Source organism: Canis lupus, chromosome 26 (assembly GCF_011100685.1).
Source record: "Canis lupus familiaris isolate Mischka breed German Shepherd chromosome 26, alternate assembly UU_Cfam_GSD_1.0, whole genome shotgun sequence".
Lineage (NCBI taxonomy): Eukaryota > Metazoa > Chordata > Mammalia > Carnivora > Canidae > Canis > Canis lupus.
This window is the reverse complement of record NC_049247.1, coordinates 9,384,077-9,408,082: the sequence shown is the minus strand read 5'-3', so window position 1 is coordinate 9,408,082 and position 24,006 is coordinate 9,384,077. Positions and strand designations below refer to the sequence as shown.

Below are 24,006 nucleotides of genomic sequence, written 5' to 3'. Positions count from 1 at the left end.
CAGGATCGCGCCCTGGGCCAAAGGCAGGCGCCAAACCGCTGCGCCACCCAGGGATCCCCCCTTTTTTTTTTTTTTATAAAAGATTTATTATTTACAGCAAGCGTGGAAGGAGGGGGAAGTGCAGAGGAGAAAAAGTTTCAAGCAGACTGTGTGGAGCTGGATGTGGGGCTTGATTGCATGACCCTGAGATCTGGACCTGAGCCAAAACCAAGAGGGTGCTCAACCGACTGTGGTACCCAGCCACCCCCCACCCCACCCAACTTTAAAGATTTATTTGAGAGAGCATGCATATGAGAGGGGGAGAGGGAGAGCGAGAACCCAAGCAGACTCTGCTCAGAGCCTGGCTGCCTGGCCCGATGTGGGGCTTGATCCAAGAACCCCAAGATCATGATCTAAGCTGAAACCAAGAGTTGGATGCTTAACTGAGTCACATAGGTGCCTCTCTTTAGTTCTTTTAAATGAAGTTTCTCTTAGTGTTTCTGCCAGTGTTTCTTCTGTGACTGTCCAGTTCTAATACTAATCCTATGTGGCAAGTAGTTTTCACCGTATATGCCAATTCTGATTGATTGGAGTGTTATGTAGAGGATTCTGAGATTTCATTCGGCCTTAGGGAAGAAATGTGGTTAGAGAAGGAGTTGGGGTGAGTCTTTTTTTTTTTAAGATTTTATTTATTCATGAGAGAGAGAGAGAGAGAGAGGCAGAGACACAGGCAGAGGGAGAAGCAGGCTCCATGCAGGGAGCCCGATGTGGGACTCGATCCTGGGTCTCCAGGATCCAGCCCTGGGCTGAAGGTGGCGCTAAACCGCTGAGCCACCCGGGCTGCCCGGGGTGAGTCTTTATACAATGGGCACCAGAGGTTATCTGCTGATGGTAGCTTAGCAAGCATCCCAGTTTCCATGTCCAGATACTTCTTCATACTCCATAGCCATTGGAATCTCCCCCAAATATTTTTCACTTTCTTCTCTTCTCTTCTCTTCTCTTCTCTTCTCTTCTCTTCTCTTCTCTTCTCTTCTCTTCTCTCTTCTCTCTTCTCTCTTCTCTCTTCTCTCTTCTCTCTTTTCTCTTTTCTTTTCTTCTTTTTAGATTTTATTTATTTACTTATGACAGACACACACAGAGAGAGGCAGAGACACAGGCAGAGGGAGAAACAGGCCCCATGCACCGGGAGCCCGACGTGAGATTCGATCCCGGGTCTCCAGGACTGCACCCTGGGCCAAAGGCAGGCGCTAAACCACTGCGCCACCCAGGGATCCCCAAGTTCACCCTTTTTATTGTATAGCTCTTTTTTAAAAAAAAACTGATTTTTTTTTTTTTGGTGATGTATTTAATTGAGAGAGAGAGAGCATGAGCAGGGGGAGGAAGAAGAGGGCCAGGACAGCAGACTCCCTGCTGAGTGGGAAGCCTGATTGGGAGGCACGGGGTGGGGGGGGGGTGCGCTCAATCTCAGGACCCTGGGACCATGACCTGAACCAGAGTCAGATGCTTAACCAACTGAGCCACCCAGGCAGCCCTAGTGTATAGCTCTTGAATTTTCACAGACATAAAGTTTCCTTTTGCCTCTTACCAATCCTCTTCCTCTAACCCTGGCAATTACTGATCTTTTTCCTGTCATCATAGTTTTCGTCTTTTTTAGAATGTCCTATAAATGGAATCATATGCTGCCTTTTGTGATTGGCTTTTCTCATATAGCATTATACGTTGAGATTCATTTGTGTTACTGCATGTTATAGTAGTTTCTTCTCCATAGTTCATCAAGTTGACGGACTTGAAGTTGTTGGACAGTTAGTTGTTTGCAGTTACTGGCTATTATGAATAAAGCTGCTATGAATATTTGTGTACAGATTTTGTGTGGTCATGATGATTTCATTTCTCTTGGTTAAGTACATAGATACAGGATTGTTAAGTTGTATGACAAGTGTTCATTCAGTTTTAAAAGTAATTGCCAAGCTGTTAAAGTCCTGTCCTATTTTGTATTTCCCCCTCAGCTGTGTATGAGATTTATTAATTGCTCTAATTCCTTGGCAACAATTGGTATGTTAATCTTTAATTTCAGCCATTCTAGTAGTATTTCATTGTTTGAATTTACATTTCCTTAAGGCCTGGTGATACTGAACTTCTTTTCACATGCTTGCTTGCCATTTATGTATCATCTTTGGTGAAAAGAAACTATTTGGGCTCTGACTTGTTTGGAACTAGAAGAGCTTCTGTATTTTCATTGCCTTCTAGGTTTAGAGCATCTTAAGGACAGGGACAAATGCCTTGTACAACTTAGCATACTTGATAAGTGGTAAAAAAATTTTTTTTAAGATTTATTTATTCATGAGACAGAGAGAGAGAGAGAGAGAGAGAGAGAGGCAGAGACCTAGGCAGAGGGAGAAGCAGGCTCCATGCAGGAAGCTGGATGGGGGACTTGATCCTGGGACTCTGGGATCATGCCCTGAGCCAAAGGCAGATTCCCAGCTGCTAAGCCACTCAGGTGTCCCAGTGATAAATTCTTTATTGACTATATGAGCCTAGGTTTCATTGTTAGGCCGATGAGTTTACTCTGTCAAGGAAAAACTGTCATCTCAAAAAGGAACATGGTGTTTGTTTTATAGGCATACCATAGTTAAATTTTTTTCTAAAGATTTTATTTATTTGATAGAGATAGAGAATAAGTAGGGGGAGAAGGAGGCTCCCGGCTGATCAGGGAACCTGATGCGGGACTTGATCCCAGGACCCCAAGATCATGACCTGAACTGAAGGCAGATGTCCAACTGACTGAGACACCCAGGTGCCCTAGTTAAACTATTCTTTTGAATATCTCCTGTTTGCCAGGCCCTGGGGATACTATAGTAATCAAGCCAGGTGAGGTCTCTCCCTTCCAGGAGCCCACCTCCTCGTTGGGGAGACAAAGCAGCAAGTTCAAACCACCTCCTTGTGATATTTTTGAGTTGCTAATCCTAGATTCTTTCTTATAAGATATTGGAAAGAAATCTTTTATTTTTAATTTTTTTTAAAGATTTATGAGAGATACACACAGAGGCAGAGACATAAGCAGAAACATAGGCAGAGAGAGAAGCAGGCTCCATGCAGGGAGCCCGACATGGGACTCCATCCCCAGGCCCCCCAGGATCACTCCCTGGGCTGAAGGCAGATGCTCAACCGCTAAGCCACCCAGGCTTCCCAGAAAAAAATCTTTTAGATAAGGGGAAGAAAACATGTTGCTTTCATCAGAAGATAGGATCTTTTAGGAGTAGTGTAGTGTTTTTTTTTTTTTTTTTTTTTAGTGGTCTAGTATTTTTAATTTTTAATTATTTAAAAAAAAAAGATTTTATTCTGTTTTTTAAAATATTTGTATTTGTTTATTCATGAGACTCAAGAGAGAGAGGCAGAGACCTAGGCAGAGGGACAAGCAGGCTCCTTGCAGGGAGCCTAATGTGGGACTCAACCCCTGGACTGGGATCATGCCCTGAGGTGAGCTCAACCACCGAGCCACCCAGCTCAACCGCCGAGCCACCCAAATGTCCCTTATTTATTCTTGAGAGACATGGAGAGGCAGAGACATAGGCAGAGGAGGAAGTAGGCTCCCTGTGGGAGCCTGGTGCAGGACTCAATCCCAGGACCCCAGGATCACGACCTGAGCCGAAGGCAGATAGATGCTCAACCCCTGAGCCACCCAGATGCCCCTTTAATTTTTTTTTTTAATATTTCATTTATTTATTTGAGATCATGAGTGAGGGGAGAGGGAGAGAGAAGCCGGCTCCCTGCTGAGCAGGGACCCTGACATGGTAGGTCTATCCCAGGACCCCTGACCGAGCCGAAGGCAACGTTTAACCAACTGAACCACCTAGGCACCCTTAGTATTTTTAAAAATTAGGTAAGCTGTGTGCCCAACGTGGGGCTTGAACTCATAACCCTGAGTCCAGGCTCTACTGACTGAGCCAGCCAGGGGCTCTGAGTAGTCTATTACATTGCTAATGGCTTACTCCTAATGCTTCAGGGGCAGCCACTGGCTAGTCACAGAAATCAGTAGGTTTGAGAATCCTTGTGGTTTAAGTTTATGAAAGCTGAGTAGAGTTATAATTGACAGGAAGAGGGAAGAGTTACTGAGTGGAACTCACCTTGAGTTTGCTTTTCTGCAAGGGCATATACATGTAATATAAATATATGTATGTATACATACATTTTTTTCTTATTTATCAATCTTTTTTTTTTAAGATTTTATTTATTCATGAGAGAAAGAGAGAGAGGGAGGGAGAGAGGCAGAGGGAGAAGCAGGCTCCATGCAGGGAGCCTGACATGGGACTCGATCCGGGGTCCCCAGGATCACTCCCTGGGCTGAAGGCGGCGCTAAACCCCTGAGCCACCCGGGCTGCCCCGATTATCACACAGTCTTATTAGATAATGTTGACCTGTCCTATTTTTACCTTTGAGGAAGCTAAGGTCCAGAGAAGCTAAGTACCTGTTTGAATTTACTCAGCTAGAAAGTGGCAGAAATGGGCTGACTTACCGTTTTATTTAGGATCTCTGAAAAGGTATGCAAATGAGAACAGAAGAAAACTAGGGATGGATTTAAGGAATGTTATAATTAGTTTATTTTAATTGACCAGGAATTTGAGCCACAAGCTTCATGGGGGGAAAGAATGTATTTCAGAGGCTCCCTAGGATGAAAAAGAGAGAAGAAAATGAGGAATTTGCATTTATGACAGAATTTAGTTATTCATAGTCTGTAAATGCTGTAGGAAGTCTGCATATTTTTAACCCAGTCTAAAAGGTTAGGGAATAAATAAAAACTCCTATTTATAAACCTTTTTTTCCTATATAAAACATGTTAGGAAAAAACTAGGATTTCTGAGTCAAGTGATAGTAGCCATTTTCCTGTAAAAAGCTTAGGTATCTGTGATGTGAAAACAATTTATGGGTAACTTTTCTATGTATATAATTACAGCTAGTTACCATTTATCGTGTGCCTGTCAGGTTTCAGGAACTGTTCCAAGTGCATTACTTACATATCCTTTAATTCTTACAACAGGCCAGCCTGTCAAGTGGTAGTGCCATATCCATTTTACAGATGAGGAAGTGGTTCAGGGAAATTAAGGAACTTGTCCAAGGTCAGAGAGCTAGGAAGTGATGAAGCTGAGATTCTAACCCTGTGAGACTTCAAAGCTTTCGCTTTTAATAACTGTGTTCCACTGCTTCCAGTATAGCTCTATGACAAAACTGATAAAAATCAATTGAAACAATTCAGTCATTATTGTTAGCCATAAAGTAGCTTCAGTTATCCATGCCTTAGTCCCAGCAGTTCTGTTTATAAATGAGTCTGGATTCAAAAGTTTATGGTTTTTATTTTAAAACTTGGAAACAGTGTTATAAATGTTGGTTTTCTGCCTGCCTATTTTAATCAGTTGTAACCTATAATTAATTGGAACTAAGTATTATATATCATGGGTTGAGAAAGTGTTTGTGGCTTGAACTAAGAACCCAAATACCACTTATGATATTTCTTTCTTTTTTTTTTTTTAAAGATTTTATTTATTTATTCATGAGACACACACAGAGAGAGGCAGACACACAGGAAGAGGGAGGAGAAGGAGGCTCCATGCAGGGAGCCTGATGCGGGATTCCATTCCAAGGGACCACGCCCTGAGCCAAAGTCAGAGGCTCAACTGCTGAACCACCAGGCATCCCCACTTATGATGTGTCTCTCGTTCTCTTCTTGAGCGGAGAGGGGGAGGAGGAGCGGCCGGAGAGGCGAGGCTCGCGAGGGAGGAGGGGTGGCGGTTGGGGGGGGTGTAGGTGATGGAGGATGGGGGAGGGGATTTTTTTTTTCCAGTCCTTCCTCCTTTATACTGCTACTTCCGGACAGGCCTTCCTTCCGTCCTTCCTTCCTTCCTTCCTTCTTCTTTCTTTCTTTCTTTCTGTCTTTCTTTCTTTCTTTCTTTCTTTCTTTCTTTCTTTCTTTCTTTCTTTCTTTCTTTCTTTCTTTCTTTCTTTCTGATTTTATTTCTTTATTCATGAGACACACACAGTCAGAGACACAGACAGAGGGAGAAGCAGGCTCCATGCAGGGAGCCCAATGTGGGACTCGATCCCAGGACCCTGGGATCACAGAGCGGAAGGCAGACACTCAACCATTGAACCACCCAGGTACCCCTCTACTCTCCGTCTTAGTCCTTAGAGGCTGCATAGCCCTGGGGCTAGGACACACTGAAGAAGACTTAAGTAGCACATGTTAGTCTTCCAGAGAGAAATGATAAATAGTTGAGGAAATGATTGCTGCCCTTTGTGACTTGAGGGAAATTAGTGCTGCAGTTACATGTATGGGCCAAACAATTATTTTAGGCACTCATACATTTTATTCTTAATTACTGCAACACATTAATTTTGCCCATCAGTTTAACCTAGCCTACCTTTTGCTATTAGACATAAACTCTACTTTTGTTCAGAAATCACTGTGTTCCTAACCCCAAAGTCCTCTTCACCTTCAGGGCTTTCCACGATCTAACCTAGGGGTTAGGGTTAGCAAACTTTTTTTTAATAAAGAACCAGATGATTTAGGCTATGCATGCCACATACAGTCTTTTTGCATATATTTGCATGCCACATACAGTCTTTTTGCATATATTTGCATGCCACATACAGTCTTTTTGCATATATATATATATTAAGCCCTTTAAAAATAAAAAATTGTATCTTACCTCTGGGCCATTAAAAAACAGGGCATTTGCTGACCCATTATAAACCCCATTTTATCTTTTTGGTCCTGTTTTCCATTCACTCCTCAAAACATGACCCATTTAAATCGATATGGCCTCCTTTATCACCTCTGCAGGTAGGTACCAAGCTCAGTCTTCATTCCCTGTCTGCTCTTCCATCATTTTTCTGCTTTTTCCACATCCTCATTCTTAGATCCTCTAAGATCTAGCTTAAGTCTTCCATTGAAACAAATTCTCACTTATTTTTCTTTTTAATAACTCCTGTAGACCTTAGCTTGTCCCATATGTTAGTTTTCTTTTTCTTTTTTAAAGATTTTATTTATTTATTCATGAGAGACACACACACACACACAGAGAGAGAGAGGCAGAGACACAGGCAGAGGGAGATGCAGGCTCCATGAAGGGAGCCCAATGTGGGACTGGATCCCGGGTCTCCAGGATCAGGCCCTGGGCTGAAGCGGCGCTAAACCGCTGAGCCACCTGTGCTGCCTTGTTAGTTTTCTTAATTGAGAATATATTCCATGTTTTTCTATAGTAACTTGCTATGAAATACAAGAATAAAAATTGACATTTTCCCTCAAACTATTTTATAGAAAATGCCTAAAATTACTTTTTCTTTTTACAGATCAGTGTTCCTTCTATTTGGCATCCTGTTCCCTTCCCACAAATCTGAATTTTTAAATTGGGAGCTTGCGTTTCAGATCATCATGACTCATCCTCTTTACGTTGTACAGGAGCAGGCACTTTAAATGACTTGTCCAAAGTCATACAACTTGGCACCTTAGTTCCTTTGTGACAGGGCAGGCTATTTCATTTGTGGTTGAGTTTCTTCCTCTGTGAAAAGGGGATGATGAGTATTAAATGAATTGGGCATGTAAAGTGCTTAAATCAATGCCTGGCATGTAGTTAAGTGCTCAGTAATTTACAGGTGCTATTAGCATTTTTGTAAATTGGTAGAAACTACACGAGCAAGTTAAGGCTGAAAAGTGCCTGTTGGTAGGATCAATGCATGCAGTTTAGCATTTTGTTGAGCTTATATGCATACTGTTCATTAATTCAGTCAAAGTTTGATGTGAGATTGGGACAGTTAAAAAAGATGAACGACTGTTGAATCACTATATTGTACACCTGAAACTAACTATGTTAACTTACTGTAATCAAAATAAAAAAAGATGAATGAAACATCTCTGCTTCCAGGTTACTCAGTGTAGTAGGGAAGACAAGTATGCAGATAGTATAAACTGGTAGCCCTGAGGAGGGAGTGAATGACTGCTTTGGGTGGGTGGTGAAGAAAAAAAAAACTTGAAAAAAAGCAGGAGGGTTGAGGTGAATATTGAGGAATGATGATCAGTTTTCAATGAGGCCATGGAAGAGAAGAGAAAGTTCCAGGCAAGGAAGTTTGTGCGAAAGCAGAAGATGCTGTCAACATGGTATGTGTAGAAAGATGTGGTTCACAGTGTGGTGGAAGAAATGGAGGGAGAGAAATGGAGGGAGAGACACTGAAAGCAGGGAGACAGATTTGGAAGTTCTTATAGTTAGAGAAGGAATGAAGTGAGTTTGAGAAATACTAATGAGAATTTTTTTAACAGAAAATTTCAACGTATGTAAAAATAGAACAGTTTAATGAGTCCTGTGTAGCTGTCACTCAGCTTTAGCAATTATCAGTAAATGGTTCATCTTTTTTTCACCTGTACTCCCCTCTTCTTCTGAAGGGGATAAAAATTGTTTTGAGGCCCCAGGAAAGATTAATGACTAGTGGTTAAAAACATTGAGACAGAGGCTTGAGTTTACTATATGGAAGCACTTTTGGTGCATTAGAATGGAGAAAGCTTTGGAAGGTTGCCGAAGAAGCTCAAGGAGAGGACTAGAACTGTACTATCCTATATGGTGCTACTATTTGTATATGGCTATTTAAATTTACAATTAAGCTAATTAAAATAAAAATTCAGTCCCCAGTCTCACTAGCCATATTTCAGGCCATCACATGTGCCTAGTGGCTACCATACTGGGTAGCATAGATACAGAAAACTTTTTTTAAAGGTTTTATTTATTTGAGAGAGAGCAAGTATGAGTGGGGAGCAGAGGGAGGAGAAGCAGACTCTTCGCTGAGCAGGGAGCCCGACGCACGGCTCAGTTCCAGGACCCTTCATGATCTGAGCTGAAGGCAGATAGATGCCCAACAGATTGAGCCATCCAGGTGCCCACAGAACTTTTTTTTTTTTTTTTTTTAAATCATTATAGAAAGTTCTATCATCCGGATAGCACTGGACTTGAGTCCGAAAATTCCTTATATATTTTTTAAAGATTTATTTATTTATTCATGAGAGAAACAGACTGAGAGACAGACCAGAGACACAGGCAGAATGAGAAGCAGGCTCCTCGCAGGGAGCCTAGTGTGGGACTTGCTGCTGGATCCCAGGATCATGACCTGAGCCGAAGGCAGGCGCCCAACCGCTGAGCCACCCTGGTGTCCTTAAAAATTACTTTTTATCTGAGTTCTCTGGGGCTTTTGGTGTGTCTAGGTTGTATCTAATTGTGCATGGCTTCATATTATGGCCAAGCCCCTTACCTATCCCTTCCACTAAGTAAAACTTTATTTGAAGAGATTTTTTTTTTTTTTTTTACAGCTTGAGTTTGTGCTGTAATAGGAAAATAATTGTATTAAGCTAATAATTATTAAGCATTTATTTAATGTGCAAGGCATTGTTCTTGAGCCAGGCTATTTATATGAATATTATTTGTTTTTCTCTTTGAGAAAGTATTATTTTTATCACCATTTTTATAGATGTTGAGATTGAGACTCAAAGAGCTGAAGTCTTGAAGTTAAGGTCACAGAGCTGGAAGTGATAGAGTCAGAATTTGAATCTCAGCAGGTTGCAGAGAAATTACATTAATTCTTATGGAGATGGTAGTTGTTTTGAAACATTGATTCTAGAAGATTGTATGATTGGTTGAATCTAACAGTTGTTTTGTGTGAATTTAGAGTTGCCAGTCCACCTTAGTTTGCTAAAAAGAAAAGAAAACCCTACCTTTACTCATCTTTGCAGTGAGGAAATAGTTATTCAATAAGTACTAGTTATAGAATTTCCCTTTCTAATAAAAAAACTGAAATGGGAAGAACAAAATGACTCACCTAAGTGAGTTAACTATAAGAGCTGGGATTCGATTTCTGGTTTTTAGTTGTCCTTTCTCTTGACAACTGGAGTTTTTCTGTACTATAAAAAGAAATTAGTTGATACTTGTCATAATTCACATGAACTGTACTGTACACTTAATTTATTCAACAATTTCGAATATTTACTGTGCACCAGGCTCTGCTAAGCTGTGGGAACACAGTGGTGAAGGAGACAGCAGTGTTTGCCCTTAGGGAGTTTATAATCTGGGAGTGGGAAGTAGAGAAAGTAAATAACATGAACACGTAATAGAATTTCAGGTACTAAGTTCTATGATACACTAAATACTAGTTGCTAATAAGTACTAAAACAGGGTGTTATAATAATGGTTGGGGAACTACTTTTGATAATGTGGTCAGGGCAGGCCGTTCTGAAGAGGGGGACATTTAAGTTGAGATCTAAATAATAAGCAGGTGGTCATGTGATTACCTGAGGAGAAGAGCATTATTACAACTTTACTGCAAAGGGGTTAGAGGTATGTAGTATTTTTTCTTACTGTGCCAAAGAGTACTCATTACATCCAGACAACAATTTCTGGTTCTAGAAATCTGGGTCAGTGAAATATGTTGATTGTATAAGTGTTACTTGGGCCTGTTGAAATAGTTGTAGAAACTAGCAAATGACATGTATAGATACAATGTTGAAAGATGGTAATGAATGAGCAGAATGTTGAGAAATGAAGAAATAAAAAGTTCTATAATTATATTGTGGTTGGCAGTACCAGTAGAAATTGCATATTTTTCCTCCTAGAATTTTGAAGTGATAAGAGAAAGAATTTTATTCTTAGTAGATTTTTAAATGTTTTTCGTTTATCAGGAGTATTCTTTTGGGGGGGGTATCTGGCTGGCTCAGTCAGTGGAGTGTGCAACTCTTGATCTTGGGTTCATGTGTTCAACCCCATTTGAATGTGGGCATGAAGCCTACTTAAATAAAAGTATTCTTGGGTTGTTTATATATGTTTTTACTTATTCATGTGGCTAATGAGAGATAAGATATACATATGAAAATACACATTCTAAATTTTCTTTCCTAGACATAACCTCTGAAATGTAAGCTGCCTGAAGGCAAGGCTATATTTATCATGCTGATTCAATAAATAATTTGTTAAATACAAAGTTAAAAAAACAAACTAGTTTTTGAGCACTCCATCTGTGCCAGACTTTTATACCTTTAATGAAGCTTGACATAAAATAAGCCCCACTTTGTATTTTGACCAAATGAGTGCATGTGTGTATGTATGTATATGTACATTTTGAGTATTATTTGATCCTCAACAACCCTGTGACTTAAAAAAAATTTTTTTTTAAGATTTTATTTATTCATGAGACACAGAGAGACGTAGGCAGAGGGAGAAGCAGGCTCCTCATAGGGAGTTCAGTGCAGGACTTGATCCCTGGAATGGGATCGCACCTGAGCTGAAGGCAGACGCTCAACTGCTGAGCCACCCAGGCATCCCTCTTTTTTTTTTTTTTTTTTAAAGATTTTATTTATTTGACCGAGCAAGCACAAGCAAGGGGAGAGGCAGAGGGAGGAGGAGAAGCAGGCTCCCCACTGATCATGGAGCCTGATGTGGGGTTGTCTCCTGGACTCTGAGGTCCTGCCCTGAGCTGATACCAAGAGTTAGATGCTTAACCAGCTCAGCCACCTAAACACCCCAGCCCTGTGACTTTTCTTTATTTCCATTTTACAGTTAAGAAAATTAGGGACGGGGATCCCTGGGTGGCTCAGCAGTTTAGTGCCTGCCTTTGGCCCATGGTGCGATCTCGGAGTCTCGGGATCGAGTCCCACGTCGGGACATGGACATGGAGCCTGCTTCTCCTTCCTCCTGTGTCTCTGTCTCTCTCTCTCTCTCTCTCAAATAAATAAATAAATAAATAAAATAAATCTTTAAAAAAAAAAGAAAATTGGGGACAAGAGTGGTTAAATAACCATTCTAGGGTCACTGTAAATGGATGGCCTAGGATTTGAAACTGAGCTGTCTGAAAAGCAGTAGAGTAGACCTTTAAGTTTGGGTACGTTCTCTGTTTTTAAACACTTCACTCTGGAGTCCTAGTGCTTTTGGTTTCCTGGGTTAGAGTATCTGAACTCTCCTCTGTAATTAATCCATAGTCCCTTTATATTTGTGGGGTTTTTTCCGTGTTTTTGGTTTTGGTTTTTTATTACTATTGGTTTATTGATGTCCTTTACAACAAAAAATTTTGATTTTTTTTTTTTAAGATTTTATTTATTTGACAGCATAAGCAGGGGAAGCAGTAGAGGGAGAAACAGGCTCTCCGCCAAGTAGGGATCCCGACGTGGGGGCTCAATCCCAGGACCTTGGGATCATGATCTGAGCCAAAGACAAATGCCCAACCGACTGAGCCACTTAGGCACCCCTAATTTTTTTCTCCATAAGTAAGCTCTAGGCCCAATGTGGGGCTTGAACTCAGGACCCTGAAATGAAGAGTTGCATGCTCTTCTTACTGAGCTAGCCAGGTGCCCCAGATTTCTGATTTTTTTTTTTAAAGATGGGATGTTCCCATTTTTATTTTATTTAAAGATTTATTTATTCATGATAGACATAGAGAGAGGCAGAGACACAGGAGGAGGGAGAAACAGGCTCCATGCGGGGAGCCCGACGTGGGACTCAATCCTGGGACTCCAGGATCGCGCCATGGGCCAAGGGCAGGCGCTAAACTGCTGAGCCACCCAGGGGTCCCCTAGATTTCTGATTTTGATCAAGTTCCATTTATCTATTTTTTAATATATTGTTTGTGCTTTTAGTGTCCTATCTATATCCATTGCCAAATCCAAGGTCTTGGAAAATTGACCTCTATTTTTTTCTCCTAAGAGTTTTTATAGTTTTAGCCTTTACATTTAAGTATTTGATCCATTTCAAATTTTTATATATGGTATAAGGTAGAGGTCCAACTACATTCTTTTGCATATGGATATCCAGTTGTCCCAGCACTCTTTGTTGAAAAGACTCTTATTTCCCCAATGATTTGTCTTGGCTCTTAAAAATCATTTGACCATAAATATAAGAATTTATTTCTGGACCATGAATGCTATTTCATGGCTCTTTTATCTTTTTTTTTTTTTTTTAAGATTTTATTTATTTATTCATGGGATACACACACAGAGAGGCAGAGACGTAGGCAGAGAGAGAGGCAGGCTCCATGCAGGGAGCCTGATGTGGGACTCAATCCTGGGACTCCAGGATCATGCCCTGGGCCAAAGGCAGGCGCCCAACCGCTGAGTCACCCAGGTGTCCCCTCCCCTTTTTTAAGATTTTTATTTATTTATGAGAGAGAGAGAGAGAGAGGCAGAGACATAGGCAGAGAGAGGTATTATCAGTCTTTAATTTTACCAACTAAGTCTTTTTTTTTTTTTTTTTGCATTTTTTTAAAAAGATTTTATTTATTTATTCATAGAGAGAGAGAGAGGCAGAGACACAGGCAGAGGGAGAAGCAGGCTCCATGCAGAGAGCCTGACGTGGGACTTGATACAGGGTCTCCAGGATCACGCCCTGGGCTGCAGGCGGCACTAAACCGCTGCGCCACTGGGGCTGCCCCTGACTAAGTCTTATTTGGTTAAATGATTGTATAAATCTTCTGCCCATTTATTGGGCTATTTATCTTTTTCAAAATTTAATTTTATTTATCTATTAGAGACAGTGAGAGAACACAACCAGGGGGAGCAGCAGGTAGAGGGAGAAGGCGAGGCAGGCTCCCTGCTAATCAAGGAGCCTAATGTGGGCATGACGGACACATAACCAACTGAGCCACCCAGGTGCCCCTGGCATTTATCTTCTTATTAGTAAGTTGTAGGAGTTTTTTGTATTTTATGGGTATGTCTATTATCAGACATGCGTTTTGCAAATATTTCCTTGTCTGTGGGTTGACTATCTTAACAGTCTTGCAAAGGACAGAATACTTAAAACTTTGATGAAGTCTAATTTGCCAATTTTTTGTTTTTATGGTTTGTATTTTTTGTTCTATCTGAAATCTTCTCTAACCAATGATCATAAATATCTTCTCCCATATTTTCTTTTTTTTTTTTTTTAAGATTTTATTTATTTATTCATGAGAGACACAGAGAGAGAGGCAGAGACACAGGCAGAGAGAGGAGAAGCAGGCTCCATGCAGGGAGCCCGATGTGGGACTCGATCCCAGGACTCCAGGATCATGCCCTGGGCCAAAGGCAGACGCTCAACCACCGAGCCACCCAGGTGTCCCCATATTTTCTTTTAAAAGTTCTATTTAACCCTTTAAAAAAAAAAAAAAAAAGATTTTATTTATTTATTTATTTATTTATATATATATAGAGAGAGAGAGAGAGAGAGAGAGAGGTAGAGTCACAGGCAGAGGGAGAAGCAGGCTCCATGCAGGGAGCCTGACATGGGACTCGACCCTAGGTCTCAGGATCACACCCCTGTTTGCAGGTGGTGCTAAGCTGCCACGCCACCAGGGCTGCCCTATTTAACCCTTTTGTGATTAGGTATTGATCCATTTGGAGTTAGCTTGCTAAGCTCTTATTTCTAGTACCTTTTTAAGATTCTCTTAAGATTTTCTGCATAAATGATCATGTTGTCTTTATTATTAAAGACAATTATTTCTTTTTTTCTGTCCAGTCATGGTGCCTTTTATTTTTTTTTCCTTGCCTTGATATTGCCCAAGCTAGAACCTCTAGTTCAAGTGTCTCATGATTTTATTTTTTTATAATTCTAATCAAGATTCTCATGAAATTCACAAGTTGATATGTTAAGTCTATTTATACGTCTATGAAAAAAGTATTAAGCGTCAAGAAATTTGTTTTAGAAGTAATAGTTCATGTAGAACAGCAGTAGACTTTATTTTTTAAATTGCAGTTGTTGACATTGCAGCCAATTTTTTTTCAGTGCAGAGGGCAGCAGATTTTTCTTGAAATGACCCAGGTAGAAAGTATTTTAGGCATTACAGGCCATATAACGTCTCTGTTGGATATTCTTCTTGGCTTTTCTTACTCCCTCCTCCCCTTCTTTCTTCCTTCCCTTCCTCCCTCCTTGGCTTTTCTGTGCAGAGGGCAACAGATTTTTCTTGATATGACCTAGGCCATGTAATGTCTCTGTTATGTATTCTTCTTGGCTTTTCTTTCTCCCTCCTTACACTTCCTCCCTCCTTCCCTTCCCGCCTTCCTTTCTTCCTCTCTCCCTCCCTATCTAAAAACCATACTTAGCTCAGAATCTCAAAAAAACAGGTTGCAGGCTATATTTTGCTGACCGTTGATGTATATAATGATTACTTTGAAATCTTTCTCCATCTTTTTCTTTCTTCTTTGGGCTCCTTAATTCATTAGATATTTATTAGGTATATGTCATTTGTGAGCTATGGTTCCTCTGTGCTGATTTTGGTAGATGGTACAAAGATGTATAAAATACTGTCTGCCCATCTTGGTTTAGTTTTTATTTCATCCAGGAGCTTTTGGCCAAGAACATGAATGGATGTTGAAATCCAGGAGTTTCTTTGGCCACACGATGTGCCTTTGAGGCTACCTCTATTTCCAGTGCCTCTTGTAATTTTCATAATGGCACTGGCTGCTGACCACATTGTTTTCTCTAGTGTGGGGCTTTGACTCCCTGGAGGAGGCATCATTTTCGATCTGCACAAAAGCACCATTTGGTCAGGTAATGGCCCTGAGTAGTGGGCATATGAGAGGTTCATCAGTAACTATAATACAAATCTGATTATGGCAGATTCCAATCTGGAGAGTTGAAAAAGAGCACTATGTTATTTAATTGGGATGGTGTAATCCAAGGAAGTTGTCTTAAAAAATGGCATTTGAGTTTCAAGGCTGTATGGGATTGAATTTCTTTTTTTTTTTTAAAGAAATTAAAGACAAAAAAAAAAGAAATTAAGGACATTTTGGGCAATACAGTAGATAGAAGTTAATCACAGTTCTTAATTTTAAAACTGTACATAAATAATTTTAGGTATATAGAAAAGTTGCAATGATAGTACAAATAGCTTTCTTATTCCCTTTACCTATATTCGTCAAGTAACATTTACTTTTTCATTTTTTTCTCTTGTTAAATTAAGATATGCATATTTAATTTATTATAAAATTAAAATTATTTTATTAAACACATGAGAGACATGGTGCTCCTTAGCCCTAAATACTTGAGAGTATATTTCCTAATAACAAGGATATTCTCTTAAAACCCCACAGTAGAAAAAACAAAAGAAAACAAAAACCCACAGTAGAGTTGTCAACATAAGGAAATTAATATTATGTCAGACTGTTATTTATAGATGTTATTCATATTTTAACCATTTATTCTTCTGATGTTCTCTGCAGCAAAACAAAATGTTTTTATGGTCCAGGAACCAGTGTGGAATTATGTGTTACATACAGTTGTCATGTTTTTTTGGTCTCCTTTAATTAATCTGAACTAGTTTTTTAGTCTTTCTTTGTCTTTTATGACTTGACCCCTTTGAAGATCACAGGTTACTTTGTAGAATGTCTCTTAACCTGAGGTTTTTCAGATGTTTCTTCATGATTTAGTTTCAGATTATGCATTTTTAGCAAGAATACCATAGAGGTGATTTGCATGTTCTTGTTATATAGTCTTGGGGAGATGTGTGATGTGTATTTATCCCATTACTGGTGCTGTTAATTTTGATTACAGGATAAAGATCTGCTAGATCTTTCTTTTTTTAAGTTTTAAAAAAATTTTAAGTGATCTCTATTCTTTTTTTTTTAAGATTTTATTTATTTATTCATAGAGACAGAGAGAGGCAGAGACACAGGCAGAGGGAGAAACAGGCATCATACAGAGAGCCTGATGTGGGACTCCAGGGTCTCCAGGATCATGCCCTGGGCTGCAGGTGGCGCTAAACCACTGCGCCACCAGGGCCGCCCAGTAATCTCTGTTCTCAAAGTGGCACTTGAACTCACGACCCGATGATCAAGAGTTGCATGCTCTACTGACTGAGCCAGCCACGTACCCCAGATCTGCTAGATATCTTTACTAGAAAATTATTTTTCGCTCCCTCCTTAATCAATATCTTGTGGGGAATTACTTTCTGACTATACAAGTATCCTGTTTCTGCTTTACTAGATTTAGCATCCATTAGTGATATTTGTGTGAAACAGTTGTTACTAAGGTGGCTACCAGATTATAGCCTTTTAATACCATCTTCTACCTTCATTAGTTGGAATTCAACTGTCACCTTGATAGTGTGACAAGGATGGGGAGCATGAAAAGGGGCAGGGCTCTGTATTAAGGTGGCGCAGATAATTTCTGTTAGGAGTTCATCTTCAATAACCCAGGAGCTATGTTGAAGGGCACAGAGAGTACAGGTGAAAGCCTCTTTCTTCTTTCTGACGGATTGACCCTTTTATCATAAAATGTCCCTCTTTATCTCTAGTAACACTTTTGATTTTAAAGTCTATTTTGTCTGATACTAGTACAGCTGCTGCAGCTTTCTTTTATGTGCTCTTTGCACAATATATCTTTTCCATCCTTTTCAGTCTATTTTTATTTTTGTTTTGTTTCCAGTCTATTTTTATTTTTGAATCTAAAATACCTCTTTTGTAGACTGTGTATAGTTGGATCTTTTTTTTTTTTTTTTTTAATCCATGTAAGCCTGTATTTGTTATGATTCTAGTGTCTTATATGTCTGTCTTTGGCCACAACTTCCACTGTTTTTGAGAGCATCCTTTGGCTGCAAATGAAGTTCTTTGGAAAGAGAATCTGAGCTTATCTTTTGTTTTTTTTTAATGTGGTAAAATGTACATCACATAAAAGTTAACTGTTTTAACCATTTTTAAATGTGTAGTTAGGGGCATGAAGTAGATTGACTTTATTGTGCTATCAACCACTTCTATTAAGTTCCAAAACATTTTTACTCCAGAAGAAATCCCTTAGTTACCCATTAAGCAGTTGCTCCCCATCTCAATCATCTACAGTTCCTGGCATCCACTAGTCTACTTTCTGTATCTATGAATTTGGCTACCCTATATACCTCCTACAAGTAGAATCGTACAATAGTTGTCATTTTGTGTATGGCTTCTTTCACTTAACATGTGTTCAAGGTTCTTGTATGTTGTAATATGTGCCAGAATGTCATTTGTTTTTAAGGTTGAAAATATTCTGTTGTATGAAGATACCACCTTGTGTTTATCCATTCATTTGTCAGTGGGCATTGGGGTTTTCCCACCTTTTGGCTAATTGTAAATAATGCTGCTGTGGATATTGATGTACAAATATCTGTTCACATCCCTGCTTTTTTTTAAGATTTATCTCTTAGAGAGCATTCATGTGCAGGTGGTGGTGAGGGGGAGAAAAGGAGAGGGAAGCAAACTCCCTGCTCAGCAGGGAGCCCGATATGGGGCTCAATATCAGGACCCTTGGATCATGACCTGAGTTGAAGACAGATGCTTAACTGAGCTACCCAGGCATCCCCAGATCCCTGCTTTCAGTTATTTGGGGTATATTTTCTGATGTGGTAATTGCTAGATCATATGGTAATTCTATTTAATTTTTTGAGGAACTGCCATACTATCTTGCACAGTAGCTGTGCCATTTTACATTTCCACTGGTAGTGCACAAGGATTCCAATTTTTCCTCCTTTTTTTTTTTTTTTAAAGATTTTATTTATTTATTCACGAGAGACACAGAGAGACAGGCAGAGAGAGAAGCAGGCTCCATGCAGGGAGCCTGACCATGGGACTTGATCCTAGGATCATGCCCTGGGCCGAAGGTGACCCTAAACCGCTAAGCCACCCAGGCTGCCCGGGTTCCAATTTTTCCAATTGGAGAAGAATTTTCCAGTTTCCTGCCAATACTTGTGATTTTGTGTCTTTTTGATAACCACTGTAGTAGTGGGAATGAAGTGTTAGCTCATTGTGGTTTTGATTTGCATTTTTCCTGATGACTAGTGATGTTGATCATCTTTTCATGTGCTTATTGGCTAACTGTGATGTCCTGGGAAGAATGTCTATTCTAGTCTTTTGCCCATTATTTTTTTTTGAAAGATTTTATTTATTTATTCATGAAGACAGAGAGAGAGGCAGAGGGAGAAGCAGGCTCCACGCAGGGAGCCCAACGTGGGACTCGATCCCCGGTCCCCAGGATCGCGGCCTGAGCCAAAGGCAGGCGCCAAACCGCTGAGCCACCCAGGGATCCCCTCTTTTGCCCATTTTTGAATTGGGTTGTATTTTTTTTTGTTGTTCTTGAATTATAGTTGCTTATGTATTCTGAAATTAACCCCTTGCCAGATATATGAAATGCACATATCCTCTCTCATTCTGAAAAGTGTTGTCTTTTCACTCTGATAATTCTCTTATAATCCATTGAACAAAAGTTTTTAATTTTTTTTTAATTTTTTATTTATGATAGTCGCACACACACACACACACACACAGAGAGAGAGAGAGAGAGAGGCAGAGACACAGGCAGAGGGAGAAGCAGGCTCCATGCACCGGGAGCCCGACGCGGGATTTGATCCTGGGTCTCCAGGATCGCGCCCTGGGCCAAAGGCAGGCGCCGGCGCCACCCAGGGATCCCAAAAGTTTTTAATTTTGATGAAGTCCTTTTTACTGCTCTTTTTTTTTTAACGTCTGCACTTTGGTATCACAGTTAAGAAATTATTACCATATTCAAAGTCATGAAGACTTGTCTCCCATGTTTTCTTCTTAGAGTTCCATAGTTTTAGCTCTTAATTTGCATCTTTGATCCATTTTGAGTTAGTTTTTTTAAATTATTTTTTTATTTTTATTTTTTGAGTTTTTGTATACGTTATAAGTTGTAAGGGTTCAGCATATATGTGAGGGTTTATTTCTGGGCTCTCTATGCCATTGGATTTTATGTCTCTCCTTATGCCACTATCACACTGTTTCAATGACTGTAGCTTTGTAATAAGTTTGAGATTGAGAAGCCACATTTTGCTTTTGATTTATATGTGTCTTTAAATTTATAATAATTTTCCCTCCCTCTATGCTGTTTTTTTCTTTTTTCTTCTCCTGCCATTTATTTGTTGAAGATGCTTTCATTTGTTAGGCCAAATTTACCACATTAAAAAAAATATATTTATTTATTTATTCATGAGAGACACAGAGAAAGAGAGGCAGAGACACACAGGCAGAGGGAGAAGCAGGCTCCATGCAGGGAGCCCGACGTGGGACTCGATCCCAGGTCTCCAGGATCACACCCCAGGCTGAAGGCAATGCTAAACCACTGGGCCACCTGGGCTGCCCCATATTCTGGGTTTAATTGATTTGTAACCCATGGGATCAGTTAACCTATTCTCCCACACCATGTTTCCTGTAAACTAGTAGATCTTCATTAAATCTGGGCTTTGAATGTATCATATCAGAAGGTATTTTTTTTAATTTAAGGAAATTGTATAAAGCAAGCAGAATGATATATTGAACCCCTGAACACCTGTCACCTAGTTTCAGTGGTTAGCAACTCATGCCAGTCTTGTTTTCATTTATAACCTGAGCTATTTCCTCCTTCCTGCATTATTTTGAAGCAATGTAAACTATTAAAGTTTTCTTTATATATATATATATAAAATATTTAAGATTATTTATTTATTCATGAGAGAGAGAGACAGACAGAGACATAAGCAGAGGGAAGGGCAGGCTCCCTGTGGGGAGCCTGATGAGGGACTTGATCCCAGGTTCCTGGGATCACCACCTGAGCTGAAGGCAGATACTCAACCACTGAGTCACCCGGGTGCCCCTAAAATTTCATTATATTAATTTGGCATTTTTTAAAAAAGATTTTTATTTATTTATTCACGACACACACACACACACACAGAGAGGCAGAGACAAAGGCAGAGGGAGAAGCAGGCTCCATGCAGGGAGCTTGAGGTGGGGCTCGATCGCGGAACTCCAGGATCTTGCCCTGGACTGAAGGTGGCGCTAAACCGCTGAGCCACCCAGGCTGCCCTAATTTGGTATTTTGAATCACACCTTATTAACTTCATATTCAATAACAATCGAAAGCATAGAATCCTGGATGTGGTGGTTTTGTTAAATCTGATCCATCTAATCATAAATATATTTAGGACTAGAATATGATTGTCACTTTTTAAAAAAATTTTATTTATTTATTTGACAGAGAGGGAGCACAAGCAGAGGGAGTGGGAGAGGAAGAAGCAGCTCCCTGCTGAGCAGGGAGCCCAATGGGGGCCTGATCCTAGGATCCCCGGATCATGACTTTAGCTGAACACTTAACTCACTGAGCCACCCAGGTGCTCCTAATCTTGGCTTTTTTGAAATTCAATTTTTGTTACTATAAGAAATATTAAGATGCTTTGTTCCAAAATGCTAAAGAAAAAAAAGTAAAGCATAATCTAAGTGGATCCCAAAAGAAAAAAAATGAATTTGGACTTGTAGCAAAGGTTTCAGAAAATGCTGCTATGATATACCAACATACCCCTTGGTTATCAGCTTCATGGTTTGGTCAGGGGAAATCTCTAGTCTCTCTGTTCTGTACCACTTTATAGTGCTGTGAGTCTTTTATTATTTTATCTGTAATGATTTGTTCTCCTAAGTAACCTGTATTGTCAAAACAGTTGTTCTTGATTAGTCCAAGATGTAATTGTATAATCAGCAAAAAAATAATGTTACTTCTGTAGAGGAGTCTTTAAATTATTTTAAATAGCTTTTTGGGGATGCCATATGAATTTAAAGGTACTTAATTGGTGGCGTTTGTTTAAGTCTTAACTGTGGCAACTCAGCAACCACTTAATTTAAGATAATCCTAAACAGGATTTTTAGCTGTTTGGCAGCCTTTGGTTACAGACTACAAATAATTAGAAAAACCCAATAAATTCAAATGATATTTGAAAAAAAATAAAAATTTGGCTAGGTTTAATTGTGAAGTTTATTCCTTGTGATGCAATTTCAGAGATGCAGTATATAACATAGAAATGAAAAACCTAAAAAAAAAAAAAAAAAAAAAAGAAAGAAATGAAAAGCCTAAAGAAAAAAAAAAGAAATGAAAAGCCTAGACTTTAGATCACCTGGTTAAAATACCATTTCTTCTGCTTATGATTTTTAGTCAAGATACTTAACTAAGGTTCAATTTCTTTTAAGGTTAGGGTTGAGAGATTTGACATAGTGCTTACCATAGTTATCTGGTTTGTAGTGCTATAAATGGTATTATTATTCCTATTCCTTGGACTTCAGGAATTTCTCTGTGCTGTGTGTGAGGCAAAGGATTACAGAATCAGAATGTTAGAAATGGATGGAATTTCAGAGATCCTTTGGTCTAAGACATTACTTTCTAGATGAGAGAGGGTGACTGAATTGGAGAGCAGACCAGCCCTATCCTTGGAGTTTTAAGATCAGTGCTATTTTACTGGGAATTGGCATCATTCATAATATGAAACTTTTTAGACCTGAATTGTACTTCTCTTTGAATTTGTGGCTTAATTTGAGTATTTTGATTATTTTATTAAAATGAGATTCCAGTACTCAGAGTAATTTCTTATGAAGAACATACTATTTTACTTTATTAATGTTTTTATTGTTTCATAAGGGGCCTAATTTTTTCCAGTGGAATAAGCCTTAGGTTGTATTATGTTCTATAAATTCACATGAGTCCACCAACTGAAAATAACTTGACAGCTGACTTTGATGTAATTCATTGTTTCAGAGTTGTAGGGGATTGGCAGGGAAAGGTACTTGTGATATAGATCCTAACAAAGGTACTTATTAGAAGTGAAAGTGCTTTGAATGAAGTAACTTATTTTCAAATTTTTTTTGCAGTTGTAAACTGCATTTTTAGAGACAAGGGAAAAATGTTGGGAGGTGACTTTGATGTCAGTCAATAATGTGTCATTTAAATCAGGAATAGAATTTATATTTTATTCCTAAGTAGCTTTCTGTGACAATGATAGGTTACTTTGGGAGTAAAGGTTATTATATTTAGTATTTGTTATTTTTTCTATAGGCTATTTTTATTTTTACTTCATTTATTTTGAACATGTTCACATTCTTTCCTCCTCCTTCCCTCCCATTACCCATACCTGTTCTGGGCCTCTGAGCCAGCCAAGTGCAGAGAGAACTATACTTAGGTAGCCTTTGTACTTAATATTAGATGAGACTTCCCCAAAGCTTTGCCTATGCTTTCTTTATTTGAATGGAATTATAAGATACTTTAAATTTGAAAACGTTTTTTAAGCTTGTTTAGTTTGTTGAACTTAATGAACATTTCATTTTTTTAGAGGTCGAAACAGCAAAGGACTGCCTCAATCCACGGTGAGTAATTTTAATGTTACTTGTTTGGAAAAATTGGTAACTAAAATGTGATTTCTGAACCATAGACCAAAGCTCTTCTTGGGCTTTATATCTCATATAACTTTCATACTTCAGTACTGCTTGGTATAAAATTATTAGTTATATGTGTTGTTTTTTGAGATGATACTTCATACAAAATGTAACATTTTCTGTAAATTGTATTTTTCATGCAAACAAGAAGTCATTTGTTGTATAAATGGCTAAAGGCAAATCTAAATGAATAACTCTCGAAAAAGATAAGAGGGAGGGCAGCCTGGGTGGCTCAAGGGGTTTGGCGCTGCCTTCAGCCCAGGGCGTGATCCTGGAGAACCGGGATCAAGTCCCAAGTCGGGCTTCCTGCATGGAGCCTGCTTCTCCCTTTGCCTGTGTCTCTGCCTCTCTCTTTCTCTCTCTCTCTCTCTGTCTCTCATGAATAAATAAATAAAATCTTTAAAAAAAGAAAAAGATAAGAGGAGCATCAGGACTGGAGTTTGCAGGGTTCTTTGGGGTTTTGATTTAGAATTACTTTTTAAAAATTTGTTTAATTTTTTTGTATTTAAAAGTTTTTTTTAAATACAATTAACATATAGTATGTTATTGGTTTCAGAGGTAGAGTTCAGTGATTCATCAGTCTTATATAACACCCAGTGCTCATTACATCATATGCCCTCCTTAATGTCCATCAACCAGTCTCTTATAGTTTGCCTCCCTCTCTGAGTTCATCTTGTTTTATTTTTTCCTCTCTTCCCCTATGATCCTCTGTTTTATTTCTTAAATTCCACATATGAATGAGATCATATGATAATTATCTTTCTCTGATGTTTCATTTAACATATAATATTCTCTAATTCCATCCTTGTCATTACAAATGGCAGGAT

General features: G+C 39.1%; 1 protein-coding gene across 8 annotated transcripts in view; it reads left to right on the top strand.

Annotated features, from left to right (window-relative positions):
- ATXN2 (ataxin 2) overlaps positions 1 to 24,006 on the top strand; it is a 114,994-nt gene that overhangs the window by 11,734 nt on the left and 79,254 nt on the right. For all 8 annotated transcript variants that reach the window (XM_038575099.1, XM_038575093.1, XM_038575092.1 and 5 more), the window contains exon 2: positions 23,077 to 23,110. The gene's annotated coding sequence lies outside the window, so the exon portion shown is untranslated. The remainder of the gene's footprint in view (positions 1 to 23,076; positions 23,111 to 24,006) is intronic.